The following is a 14,342-nucleotide window of genomic DNA, read 5'->3' as shown; positions in this document are numbered from 1 at the left end:
ATCACTGTGGGTCTTTGTAGTTCCACATGAATTTTAGGATTTTTTTTTTTCAATTTCTAAAAAGAATGCCATTATGGAGTTCCCATTGTGGCTCAGCAGTAACAAATCCAACTAGTATCCATAAGGACGTGGCCTTGCTCTGTGGGTTAAGGATCCGGTGTTGCCATGAGCTGTGGTGTCGGTTGCAGGTGCAGTCTGGATCCTGCATTGCTGTAGCTGTGGTGTAGGCTGGCAGCTGTAGCTCTGATTCATTTGGAACTTCCAAATGCCGTGAGTGCAGCCCTAAAGGAAAGAAGAAAGAAAGAAAGAAAGAAAGAAAGAAAGAAAGAAAGAAAGAAAGAAAGAAAGAAAGAAAGAAAGAAAGAAAGAAAGAAAGAAAAAGAAAGAAGGAAAGAAAGGAGGGAGGGAGGGGGTAGGAGGGAGGGAAGGAGGGAAGGAAGGAAGGAAGGAAGAAAGAAAGAGTGCCATTGAATTTCTATAGAGATTATACTGAACCTGTAGATCACTTGGCTGGTATGGCCATTTTAAACAATATTATGTCTTCCAATTGATGAACATAACTATCCTTCCATTTATCTGTGCTTTCATTCATTGCCTTCATTGATATTTTATCATTTCTCGTGTACAAAACTTTTATCTCTTTGGTTAATGTATTCCTATGTTGTTGTTTCTGATGGTATTTTTTTAAAATTATTGTTGATTTATAAGGCTGTGCCAGTTTCTGCTGTACAGCAAAGTGACCCAGTCATACGTATACATACATTCTTTTTCTCATTTTATCTTCCATCCTGTTCTATTCGAAGAAATTGGATATAGTTCCCTGTGCTGTATCTTAGGTCTGATGGTATTTTCAATGAGATTGTTTTCTTGATTCTCTTTTGGGATAGCTTATTAGTTGTGTATGGAAATACCACTGATTTTTGTGTGTTGATTTTGGTTCCTGCAACTTTATGGCATTTATCAGTTTTAAGAGTTTTTGTTTCGTTTTGGTTTGGTTACGTCTTTAGGGTTTCCTCCTCAGGCAATCATACCCTCTGCAGTAAGTGATCATTTTTTTCTTTCTTCCCAATTTGGATGCCCTTTATTTCTTTTTCTTGTATAATTGCTGTGGCTTGGATTTCTAGTCCATTATTGAATCGAAGTGGTCAGAGTGGATATCCTGTCTTGAACTGCATCTTAGAGGAAAAGCTTTCAGGTTTTCATTGTTGAGTGTGATAGTAGCTGTGGGGTTTTAATATTTGGTATTTAATGTGCTCATGGAATTCTAAGGGTATATGAAATATTCTGTTTTGTCTAGAAAATGCTTACAGAATTCAAAAGATAGAAAGAGCCATAGCTATAAGAAGTCACATCTAATCTATGGAGAAAGTCCACGATCCCACTGTGTATATTTTTGCTTTTCCTCCGTCAATTGACATACGTCTTGGACTCATGCTGTATGAGCACCTTCTAACTGGGGGGCAGGTCTCCACCCCACCCACGCCCCAGAGACGAATGGGACATCAGAAGTTTGCTGAAGGTATAGTTACAACTCCTTCCCTCAAAAGACCCATCCTGGGAATTGCTTTAGTTTCTAAAATCATTATCCTCTTTCTCGGAGGCATCTTATCTCATCGTTCCTTGAAATCACACTCCAGGAGAGAGAAACAGGCCTTCTGGGAGAGCTCCTATCTCTATTTTTATGATGTTCTAATATACATTTTAAAATTCTTCCCCACCTCTCAAATTACATGGAGTTTTATTATTTTTAGCCTCACTGGAAATATTCTCATTTGGATTGCATATTTGAAGAGGGTATATGGATGCCCAAATGTAATTTATTTCCAATTTATATGCTTTTGCAGAAAAAGAATGTCAAGAATGGTCAAAATCACAGGTATTACATTATAAATATGATACTCAGAGCAATTCTACCTGTTTCTTGTGTGTATATAAACTGAAGAGATAGGGTGGGTGTGTATGTGTGTGTGTGAGAGAGAGAGAGAGAGAATGTCTTATCAGAAACATGTAATTTCATTATTTTTAAAACTGAATGTCAATATTCAAGATTTCCAAGCTTCTCCTCACTTCGCCTTGTATCATAATTAAGTCAAAAACAAGACTTCGCTTGTGAATTCCAATGACCTGGCATTGCCCTAACAGTTTCCTGCCTCTCCCCAGCTGCCCCTCACACTCAGAACAGTACATCTAACTTCCGCCTGCCTGCTGTTATGTGGTGCTCCTGTGTCCGAGAACTCCCTAAGCACACAGATGCAAATACTCCCCATGGTTTCCATGTGAGATGAGGGGAAAGAAAGCCGAATGGAGCCCTTTGGATATAACCAGATGAGCAAACACATCCCATTCGCTGAGTGCCACCCCGTCGTTATCAGAGAGATAATGTAATTTCGCGTGCATGGTCTTTGACTCGCGCCATGCCTGTCATCAGTAATAAGCCCAACAGGTTTTATGTAACCCACACCGCTGGGTCTGCGAAGCATTTCTGAGACCTCACAAAGACTGGAAGACTGAGATGTGGAACCCAGGGGCATCGCTCTTCTTGTGGACGGGATGGAAAATAAACTTTTCAGCATCTTTTGGGAATGTTCTGCCCCCTCCAATCATCCAGACATTCACTAGGGCAGCATAGCTGTGCGGCTCCCAGGATGGGGTGCTGGAAACATGTGGATCTTGAAAGCAGGAGAACAGCTGGGACTTGTCCGGCTGAGTAAACTGGGCCTTGCTTCTCTTGGACATGTCAAGGAAAAGTTCATAGCAGGAGCTGACTCTGCGGGAGGAGAAAGATAAGGTGACCTGTCACTCCCGGGGTAAAGCAGAGCTCCCCAAGTGCACATGAACAGTAAGACTCTTAGGGGTCAAAGGAGGGGGGCAGGCCATAATAAGTCCTGTTGGCTGCCCCTAAACCCTCTGTTCTGGGATCCGTCTGTGCCAAAAATGTGCATGCATATTGGGGAGGGCCCTGGGTCCAGTCTGTGGAAAGTAACATAATATCTTTTCTATCAAAGGAAATCTTGGTGACTCCATTTTGCTCTGGTTTCAGCCGAAACGCCTTCCTGCAACCCCCCTCCTCTTTCCCTCTTCTCCCAAGAACAATTTGTTTCAATGAGCCAACTGGGAAGAATGTGTGCCCTGACCTGACCCATGGGAAGGGGACAGGTACATCACCTGCATTAGGGACAAATAGGGGAGGGTCCTTTGTTCGGCACACATGCTTTTTGGAGGACCCATGCCCTTCTGCAGAAGTAAAGAGCCTTGTCGAGATTTCTCCTTGTCCATGTGTCTCATGTTCTGACACTGATGATCGGGCCATGTCCCCAACAGGTCAGATGTGAGAAATACAACAGGATAATTGGCCAAAGGAAAACAGAGACCTGGAAGAAACTCCCCGTATAGGTGGTTTAAATCACCTCCCTGGCTTGCTCCTCATTCATGGGGAATGCCTACACCCTCATTCCTCCTTTGGCTGTGTGTCACTGCTTTGCTTCTGCCTTAGATAAATAAACTTCTTCTCTGTGCTCTCTCACAAGTTGTACTGTGTCTCTAATAATACACTTTGTACCTGTGTTACAGGCTTTGCCTCCTTGAAACATTCTTGCTTTCATGAGGGGGCAAGAATCAGAGTGAGTCTGCTCTCAGCCTCTTGCTGGTCTGGTGGCCAGGATTTCTGGTTTTCACCCAGGCTGCCCAGGTTCCACTCCTAGTGGGAATTAAGATCTCGCTCCAAGCCATTGCTCACTGCTGTCTCTCTGAGATCAGTCTGATCCTCTGGAGCCAATAATGACATTTCCTGGAGTCAAGGGACAAGCAATCAGCTGGGGTACCTTTGCTCCCATTGGCTTCTGGCGGGGAGACCATCAGCCTTGATTCGAGGTCCTCCCCTGGGCAGCTGGCAGCCTTGAGACCCCGTGCAGCTGACTGCTCTCTGCTAGGTATCAGCTGCTGTATCGCATGGCCAGCCTTTCCCCATTTTCAAGCACATACTTCATCTCTGTGACCAAGGATTCAGAATAAAGGGCAGATTTCCAAATTGCCAGTCTCTTTAACAAACCATTTAAAAGTTATGTGTTTGATTCTCCTAAGAAACAGCATCATATCCATTTTCTACAAGGATCATATACTCTGTAGCACTGCTCACAGAGATGAAAGAGTAAATGTTTCATTGTAACCACAGGCAGAGGTGTGGCGCAGGTACCTCGGTGGTGGTGGTGGTGGGGGGTGTTGTTAGAAATGAGAAAGCTGGAGACCACACTCCTGAGCATCTTAGCAGGCCTGGGGTTGCGCCCAACAATTTGCATTTTTGGATTTCCCTTGTGGTCCTGGGGGTTAAGGATCTGGGTTGTCTTGCAGCAGCACAGGTCACTGCTGTGGCACAGGTTCACGATGCCTGGCCTGGAAACTTCTGCATGCAAAACAAACAAAGAATCACACAAAACCCAAGAAAGAATATGCATTTCCAACAAGTTCCCAGGTGGGGCTGATAGGCTGATATCCAAGCCTCCTTCTGGAGAACGTTTGAGGTCTCTCTCCCATTATAACTGAATCATTACACTCAACAGCTGAAATAATTCAGTGTTTCAATCTGCTGATCCATCATGATTCACTTTATGTAGGGGTTCTGATCACAGTTTTATTGTGTCGTTATCCACGCCTTGGTATTTGACCGTATTTCCTCTCTGGCTTGGATAAACGAGAATTTAAGAGCAGAATAAAACCGGTGTAGGCTCCCCTCCTGATGATGCCCTCACAGCCATTATTTCTTCTTAGACGTTGGTAAGTAGAGGTTATTTATCCCCTTATTAAAATTAATTTAAAAATCCCTCCTCCCTTGTTTGAAAATGATGGCATACTTTAGAGAGGTCTCTGCCTGGACATAAGAGGCACCTGTCAGGTCTCATGGCTCACAGGTGCCCTTGGTAGTGGCCCACACACCCGCAGGGCAGCTTTTACCTGTGCCTGGTAACCCAGGGGTCTGCAGAGATGTCACGGGGACCTCCCACTCCTCCCAAGGGGTGTGCCTGCCAAGGTTTGCTCTTCCCCACAAAATCTCCCCCACCCACTTGTCGCTCTCTGAATTTCCGTCTTTATTCGATTACCAAGTCTTTTTATTCAATAACTGAAACAAAAAGTTAAAATTGAATGACCTCTGGGAGGTGAGGTAGCGAGTAAAAGATATGACGGCTACACCACAGGACTGTATTTATTTTTTAGGATTGCTGCCAAGAGTGACGAGAAGCAGGTGTCTTTAAACCACAGGCCTTCATCCTCCCCATTGTCGCAAGGTGTCCCAGGGCCAGGGCCCCTCCAGAAGCTCCAGGGGAGGGTCCTTCTGAAACCAAACACAGCCCTGTGGGGCTGCTGGGCATACAAGCCTTTCTGTGTCCCCCATTTCTTGTTCTTAGGAAATGGGCCTCTCTCTGAGGCTCCAAGACCTTCCCTGAGTTCCCAGGGGCAGGTTCCTCTCCCAGGGAAGGGAGAGGAGGCAGAGACCGGGGAGGAGCCATCAAGACACAATAGCACCGCCGTGGGGCAGGTCCTGGTTCCCTCTCGAGGGACGAAAGCATCTTATACACCTAAGAGAGAAGTTACATTCCTCATGCTTCATTTAGAAATGAATACTTAACTGCAGCCTAAACACCGTCACCTGTGAACTAAGGATGAGGCTCCCTGAGCTCAGTGGCCTGTGGGTTGAAGATGAAGAGCACATGATGTTTTTTGGGAGCTTCCCTAGTTTGTTCTCATCTCTGATCCATATGCCCTTTTCTCAAGGGCTGTTGTTCTCATCGATAACCCAACAGACCCCCACCAGAATCAGAGTGAGATCTCCTGATACCGGCTTTGAGGACTAAGATTCCCCCAAAGAAAGAACACATGTTTGTCCCACTCCTCATTCCTATGTGAAAACTTGTTTTTCTCCTTTTTACTATAAAACTCCTTGAAATTCTTTCCAATGCGGGTGTGAGGGGGAGGGGCATAGTCTTTAGGGCATTAGCCTGCCGGGACCTTCCTTTGCCTGGCAAAGTAATAAAGCTATTTTTCCTCTCCTTTACCCAAAACTCTGTCTCTGCATTTCAGTTAGGCACTAGCAGACAGAGGCCCAATTCTGGCAACACTTCCTGCCTCTTCTAGCTTCTGGGGGTTCCAGGCAGCCCTGAGCTTGTGGCTGCCTCTGTCTGTACCTGGCTTCTCCTCTGTGTCTTTCATTACAGGGAAACTTAGTGGATTTGGGGCCGATCCTCAACCGTGAGGATCCGGTCCCTCACACCGAGCTCATAACACCCTGGCAATTTCCTGAAGGAGCATCTTTTGTTATTCATAAGAAACCTGAGCACACCTGAGTTCTTGCTAATGAGGTTTATGCTAATGAAGTGGGGCTGGTTGCCGGAGGAACCAAGCACGTGATTAGAGGGTTTAGCGCTGCCCCCTACCCCAGCGCTGGCGGAGGGACTGGGGTGAGAGTGAGTCAGGGAGGGACAAGGCTTTCATCAGTCATCCCTGGTGGACCCTCCCAAGAAAACCCTAAGGGGTTCCAAGAGCCTCTCATTGGGGAAGTGTCCACAGTTGGGAGGGTGACGCACCCCGAACTCCACAGAGACTGAAGCTCCTGGATCCCACCTCTCGCACACCTGGCCCCTACTTCCTCATCTGCCTGTACATCCCTTTAGGATCCACAGGTAAGTCACGCATTTCCTTAGTTCTGTGACAAGGGGGCCGTGGGGACCCTCCCTCTGTAGCCGCATTGGACGGAAGTGTGGGAGACCTGGCCCCCCTTTGTGATTGGTGGTGAAGTGCCGTTCGTCCTGGGGCGCTGGGCCCTTCCCTGTGGTGTCCGTGCCAACTCTGGGCAGTTTCAGAGGTGAATAGAATTGTAGGACACCCAGCTGGGGTCCGAAGGAAAATGGATCATTGTTGGGTGTGGAAAAGCCACACGATGGGTGTCAGAAGCACTAGGTGTAGACAAACAGTCTTCTTTGAGCAATTGAAACAGTTATACGCCTTTGGAGCGGACACCTCCTCCTGGCGGACCCCTCTGCTCTGGGCCTTTTCCCAGTTACCCGTCCTTCTCCCTGTAATCAGAATTCTCTAAAACACGAATTAGATCGTCTCCCTATGTGCTTAAAATGCTTGGCGGTTTTCATGGCTGTTAGAAAAAGGACAAATGGCCTCACCTGCCCTGCGGACGGAGGCGGGGCAGCTGGTGGGGGGCGGGCACGGATGTGGGAACACGCTTTGGGGCTGGTGGAAATCACCTCTCACGTGCTACATGTCCAGCTTAAACTCCATGTTCTAGTGCTTCACGACCTTGACCGTGTGTTCTTATTACGTACGTCTGACATAGGAAAGCGGTTACAGTACTTGGGGACTAATCAGCGTGCCCAGCCATCTAAGAGTGGCGCCGTTTGCTTTCGCAAGGCTGACAGTGCTGGCATCTGTCAATAAATCCAGTGTTGCCTTGTCATTTCCAACAGGTGTGCCTCCTCTCTCCACTGGGGCTTTGATTTCTTGTGCGGGACTTCTAATACACCTACGTATGAGGAAAATCCATGTTTGCTTCCTGGTTTCATCCGCCCACCTCGATGTTGTTGACTGTTGTGGGCTTTGGGTAGTGAGGTCAATCACATCCCCTGAGACAGAGACCCAAGGGGAGCTCAAACCCAACCAAGGACACCATCTCCAGGAATTGGAGGCAGAGTGGCAACTACTCTTGGTGTGAAAATTCATGGAGGGTGTGGACATGTGTGACCTAATCAGGCTCTCGGCCAGCTCTAGGTAGTGCTATTGCCTGTCCCTGTCTTTACATACTGATGGATACATTTAAGAACTAAATATTAGTCAGTTTTAAGCCGGTGGTGTAAGCAGTACAGAAGGATGGAGAGAGGGTTTCGTGCCTGGGTGACGGGAGAGGGTAATGAGAGAGGAAAGTAGGCTGGGTTTCTTGCCACCATCGTACCTCTTCCACGGGCTGGATCTTTCCAACGGTGTTCCACTCGCTGGAGACCTCATCACCTGGTTTTCTCCTTAAAGAATACCTCGCTGGTCCCACATAATCAAACTCCGTGTGCCCAGAGAGGTGTTCACGTAGCCACAAGCTCCTTTTCTCTGCAGTTACACCTGCTGTCTCCAGTGATGGCAGCATCTGTGACCTGTCCTGTGATGTCCCAGGACCTCACACAGTGCCTTGGGCATGAGAGTCCCCCCCAAATTACGTGAAATGAATGGAATACGTTCTCCTTTAGAAACTGATTCATTTCCTGTCTTGTTCACCTTCAGAGACATAGCCTTCATGGAGAACAAAAAAAAAAAGTTCTTATTTGGTGAAGTGACTTTGTTTAACGTGTTCCATAAGACTGAAGGAAACACCAGTTTTAATTCTTAGACATTCTGTTAAATTCACACGAAGATCTCTTAGGGAAGCATTGGCTTTGTTAAAAACTGGTTCAGCATGACGTGCCGACTGGGCAGATCTTTTCTTTCAGCCTGCCTGGTTTGCTTCTTATCAAGGCGGAAGAAATCTCCTGAGCATCTTCTCCGTTAAAGCCATCCTTCTAATCACATGCGCAAGGGTGGGTTTTGTGGGCGTCTGTGAACTTGGCATGCAATCCTTTCTACCTGTTTGAATCTTTCCCACTCTTGAGGAATATTTTAAGAGGTAAGTAGGTCAAACATTATCAGGAAACAAATGTTTCATTGCACCACTTTTCAGCACAGGGAGGGAACAGGGACTGAATTTGGTCAGCCACCACAAAATGCTCTAATTTTGTTTCCATCCGCCTGCCAGCAGCCCCTGGGTCTGATAAGCTCATCAACTGGGTCCAGATTTTCGTTCATGGGTGGCCCAGGGAATAAGGCGGAGTTCAGGTGACAGAATCAGGTGAGGTCAGAGAGAACCCAGGTGTTCTTTGTCTTCTGCGCTGCAGTCTGTGGAGGTGGTGGCCTTGAGCTTGGTAGTCAGAGGCTCAGCTTCAGGACAGAGAGCTGTGATGGGGCAGCAAAGAGGTCAACTCTTCTGTGCATCTCTGCGAGTTAGGAGGATACTCTCAAGAGTACTGCAGAAGACACCCTTACCTCTATCACAAAAATCAGATAAACCGCTAAGTTCTTGAGCTGGGCATTTGCACGATTCCAGGGATTGTCTCTAGCTCAATCCAATACCCCAAATTCCAGAGGATGGAATCAGCTTTTCTATGGACATTGGGCCACATGGGGTGGAGTTGGGGATAAAGGCATGAACAAAGTCATGCATCATAGAAGTGGGGAAATAGAAGTGGGGAAATTCATCCTGGGAGGATGTGGCCAGTGTTGCAGTGCAGATGTCCAGATGGTGTGTTCGCTTGTGTGGTTGACAGACTAAAATCCTCAATGATACAGGTTCACGAATGCCAGTCTTTTTTACATCAAATCAAGTAGAACTTAGGAAGGTTCAGGGGGATGAAAAAAGCATGATAAAGTTTGTGCATTCTTTGGATTTTATTTTTGTTGCTGAACATGACATTTTTAAAAAAAATGGTGCTTTTCAAGTGGCCACGTTCTTGTCAGAAGAATGGAAATAACAAAGCTGAAATAACACTCAAAGCCTTCTGGTTCTGCAAGGGTATCCAACATCATAATTATCTCATAAAAGACACCAACTCAGGATTTGAAAGTCTTTACACAGTATCTTCTGTGATGCTGAGCTTGCCAAAGACAGTCCATTTGGGTTGAGGAATCAAAATAAAGCATTATGAATTCAGGTGAAAGAGACTCAAGGCATGCCTGGTTTCTCCAATCCAAACCAATCAATGTTTGAAATGTAAACTTGGAATTCTGATTCCATTTCCGTTGTAGGACTAGGGAAATGAAGGGAGCATGCTCGCATGTTTCTCCCAAGCAAGATGCATGTTATTTTGACACGGGGCAAATGTTCCCAAAACATCTTGGTAATATATCCACATGCATAAGTATCAAAGGCTATTCTGAATGAGTTACCAAGGTACATGCAAATCTAGTTTTCACTAACTTTTTTCTTTAATTAAACATCTCTCTTTGGCGTTACCCACCTAGACAAAGACACTCCTTTTGGCAACATAGTTGTTAACCTTTTTTCTTTTTTTAAATGAAACATCTGTCTTTGATTTGACCCACTCATAGACGAAGGCACTATTTTTGGCAAAATTGTTAATTTAGGTACCATGATTCATTAGGAGTGACAAAACATGATGGAGAAAACTTTCCTGGAAGTTTTGATGGAATGAGTAAGGGAAGTTTCATTTTTATACCTATTGATGTATGTGTCAAATTCCCTTCAGGAACCACAGCTCAATGCATCCTTTGTCAATTCTTTGGCTTCCCATCTGCCCTTGATGGGAATAGTATTTGATGTACAATGGGTTTATGACCCATCCCATAATATGGTGCCCTCTCTGTGGAGGTGTCTTGTGTTGCTTTAGGAAACCTCAGAAGTGCAGTAGCTACCTTATTTCCTTGAACCCAAGAAAGCTTGGTCATAGGACACACCCTATTCCATGGTTCTCTGAAAGAAAAAACATTGCCAATCAAACCAGTGGCTTAAGGTTTTCTTATCACACCATTTTTCTTTTATCCTTAATTCAAACAAGTCTTTCAAATGGATGTTAGGCCATATTCATATGTTCATAAAACAGCACACATATAAAGCAAATCACATAAGGGGTCCGTGAAATTTTTTGCAAACTTTAGATTTTGATTGTTCACATCTTGACACCATGCTATAATCTCCCATGTCTTTAGTATTTTGTTAATGTGTCATTCATGGTATAATCTTCCCTGTCACTAGTATTTGTTAGTGTGTCATTCTGGGCTATGCGGTCACTACCTATATGAAAATACAACCAGGTCCTGAAAAGTGCACACATCATTCATAGAAAGGTCCAGTGATCAAAAAAATACACTGTGGTGTGTATTCCCTTGGTCAAAAAGTTGGCCATGGCAAAGAAATTCTCCCTGTAACTAACTCCCCCCACCTTCTTCCAGTCATGACACAGATTATTTTTGGTAATATTTATAAAACTAGAATCATAGAATATTTTTCTGCATCTGGCCTCTAATGCTTAATGCTACGTTTGTGGCATTCTCCAGTACTGTTTGCTTCGTGGTGGTACGTTCATTTTCAATACCATGTGATGGTTTATGCTATACAAATACTGTCATTTATTGGTTGAAACTATCATTGATGGATGTTTGATGTGTTTCCCATTGGGGGCTATTATAAATAATGCTGGTGAACACAATTGTGCATATATGCCTAAAAGTGAAATGGGTGAGTTTTCACGGATATCTATGTCCATCTGTACATACATGTTTCAAAGAGCTGGTATTTACACTCTCCCCCAGCATTCCCGTAATAGTCTATATCTGTGCTATCCCACGTGGTGGCCACAGTCACACATCATCACTTCAATTTAATGACTAAAGATAAAATTTTAAATTGAGTTCTTCTGGAGTTCACATGGTGGCTCAGCAGTAATGAATCTGGCTAGTAACCATGATGATGTGGGTTCTATCCCTGACCTTGCTCAGTGGGTTAAAGGATCTGGCATTGCCATGAGCTGTGGTGTAGGTCACAGACAGGGCTCAGATCCCACGTTGCTGTGGCTCTGGTGTGTGCCAGCAGCTACAGCTCCGATTTGACCCATAGCCTGGGAGCTTCCATATGCTGTGGGTGCAGCCCCAAAAAGACAAAACAAATTGAGTTCTTCAGTCTGAGTAGCCACATTTCAAGTACACACTGGCAGCATGTTACTACCACACTCGATAGCATAGAGGAGAAACTTAACATTACTCCCATTAGTGGGAGTTCCCGTCATGGCGCAGTGGTTAACGAATCCGACTAGGAACCATGAGGTTGTGGGTTTGATCCCTGCCCTTGCTCAGTGGGTTAAGGATCCGGCATTGCCGTGAACTGTGGTGTAGGTCACGGACGTGGCTCGGATCCTGTGTTGCTGTGGCTCTGGCGTAGGCTGGCGGCTACAGCTCTGATTCGACCCCTAGCCTGGGAACCTCCCGTATGCTGTGGGAGCGGCCAAAGAAATGGCAAAAAGACAAAAAAAAAAAAAAAAAAAAGTTCCATTAGGTAGAACCATTTCATATCCTTGCAAGGCTCGGTATTTTAAGTTTCTGTAAATTTAGAAATTCAGATAAGTGTGTAATGGTATCACTTTGTGCCTTTTTAAAAATTTTATTTTTAGGGAGTTCCTCTTGTGACTAAGAGGGGTAAGAACCTGACGAGTATCCATGGGGATGTGGGTTTTGTCCCTGGCCTCACTCAGGAGGTTAAGGATCCAGTGTTCCTGTGGCTGTGGTGTGAGCTGGCACCTGAAGCTCAGATTTGACCCCTAGCCTGGGAACTTGCTTATGCCACAGGTGCAGCCCTAAAAAGAAAAAAAATATTTTATTAAAGCATACTTGATTTAAAGTGCTGTCCTTGTTCCTTGTGTACAGCAGAGTGACTCAGTTATATACACACACATTTTTTTTCTGTGTCTTTTTCCATGATGGTTTACCACAGGATATTAAATATAGTTCACTGTGCTCTGCAGTAGGACCTTGTTGTTTATAAATCCTGTATGTAATAGTTGGAACTGCTAAACCCAAACTCCCAATCCATCCCACTCCCCTCCTCCCCTTTGGCAACCACAAGTCTGTTTCTATGTCTGTGAGGTCTGTTTCTGTTTTGTAGATAGGTTCATTTGTGCCCTATTTTAGATCCTACCTATAAGTGATATCATATGGTATTTTTCTTTCTCTTTCTGACTTACTTCATTTAGTATGAGGGTTTCTGGTTTCATCCAGTTTGCTGCAAATGACATTATTTAATTCTTTTTTATGGCTGAGTAATATTTCATTGTATACATGTACCACAGGTATACAGTATTTTCTTTGGAGAATTGTCTGTTTAGGTCTTAAGCCTATTTTTCAAACTGGGTGTTTTTTTTTTTTTTTTTTTTTTTTGGTAATGAGTTGTATGAAATGTTTGTATATTTTGGAAACTGAGCCCTTGTCAGTCACATCATTTGCAAATATTTTCTCCCAGTCCGTAGGTTTTTTTCTCATTTTATTTATGATTCCCTTTGCTGTGCAAAAGCTTACAGGTTTAATTAGGTCCCATTTGCTTATTTTTGCTTTTACTTCTGTTGCCTTGGAAGACTGACCTAAGAAAATATTGATACAACTTATGTCAGAGAATGTTTTGCCTGTGCTCTCTTCTAGGAGTTTGAGGGTGTCATGTGTTATATTTAAGGCTGTAAGCCATTTTAAGCTTATTTTTGTGCAAGGTATGTGGGCATATACTTTGTGCTTTGAATTTGCAGTTGTCTGGTTGGTAAGAAGTTCAGGTAACTCTTCTTGTTTCCTAAAAATTTAGAGATTCTCTTGTAAAGTACCTATTAAAGTGTCTTCCTTGCATTTTTATATGGTTACCTATCTTTTTACATTTTTTGTGATGGATGGGAAGCAGTCTGATGGATTGTCTCTTCTGCTATATTGAGCTCTTTCCCAGCTCTGTGTGTTGCAAATACCCACTCCTGTGTACTGCTTTCCTTTTCACTAACGTATGAGTGACCCCTGTTGAATAGAGAGTGTTTGTTTTGAGTCCATAAATTTTCCAGTCTCTAAGGTCTGTGCTTTTTGTGTGCTGTGTGTGAAAAATTGGCCTATCTCAAGGATGCAAGGTGTTCATTTCTTGAGATGGATACATCCATGGATATTGTAGAAAAGGGAAATATTAACCATTCCATGCATTGAAAAAGGAACATACAGATGGAGCTCAGCCAAAAGGACCTCCAGTAATGTGTCACTTTGATGGAGGCAGACTCTTTCCCCTGAGATTCTAAAAGAAGGTCATCATACAAATATTTCATGTCTATTCTAGTCGTAGGTTCAAGATGACCATATGCCATCTATGAAAACCCAGGTATTATTGTATTATAGACCTCTTCTTTTTCGTGATTAAATTACTTGTAAGTCCATTCTGTTGTTCCTGACATTTTAGAGGCATTTGAGACCCAAATATTTATCAGAATGTAATAATATGAGGGCACTGTCTTTTAATGTCCCCAGGGCAGGTGAGCCATTTGGTGGGAAAACATCAAAATGAGCACACACAACCATTAGGTACCTCAATCCCTACCTCACGCACGACACCAAATTAATTGCATTTAGGTGAAAGATGTAATTTCAAGAGAAAAGAAATCAATGGAGTATATTGTCTTAAGTATCGATAGAACACTGGGATGCTGGCAGATGTTGTTAGCATGAATCTAAATACAAAAGACAGAAAGGAAGCTGCCTGGCCCCATCCACAACTGCCACCAACCTCTTCCCAAACTCCA

The 14,342-nt window shown here is 44.2% G+C and overlaps 1 protein-coding gene across 13 annotated transcripts in view; it reads left to right on the top strand.

Annotated features, from left to right (window-relative positions):
• LOC100521877 (pseudouridine-5'-phosphatase) overlaps positions 1–14,342 on the top strand; it is a 631,841-nt gene that overhangs the window by 489,665 nt on the left and 127,834 nt on the right. For 4 of the 13 annotated variants that reach the window (XR_014835012.1, XR_014834989.1, XR_014835018.1 and 1 more), the window contains one exon: positions 2,161–3,523. The exons of 5 other annotated variants lie outside the window; for them this stretch is intronic. The gene's annotated coding sequence lies outside the window, so the exon portion shown is untranslated. Of the gene's footprint in view, positions 1–1,297; positions 3,524–14,342 lie in introns of those variants that run through there. 4 more of the 13 variants (XR_014835010.1, XR_014834985.1, XR_014834988.1 and 1 more) reach the window with 2 other exon arrangements.

Source organism: Sus scrofa, chromosome X (genome assembly GCF_054392235.1).
Source record: "Sus scrofa isolate SSC_HxYL_T2T_F1_AM1 chromosome X, Sscrofa_HxYL_maternal_Yorkshire_Landrace_v2.0, whole genome shotgun sequence".
Classification (NCBI taxonomy): Eukaryota; Metazoa; Chordata; class Mammalia; order Artiodactyla; family Suidae; genus Sus; species Sus scrofa.
This window is presented reverse-complemented; position numbering and strand designations above follow the sequence as displayed.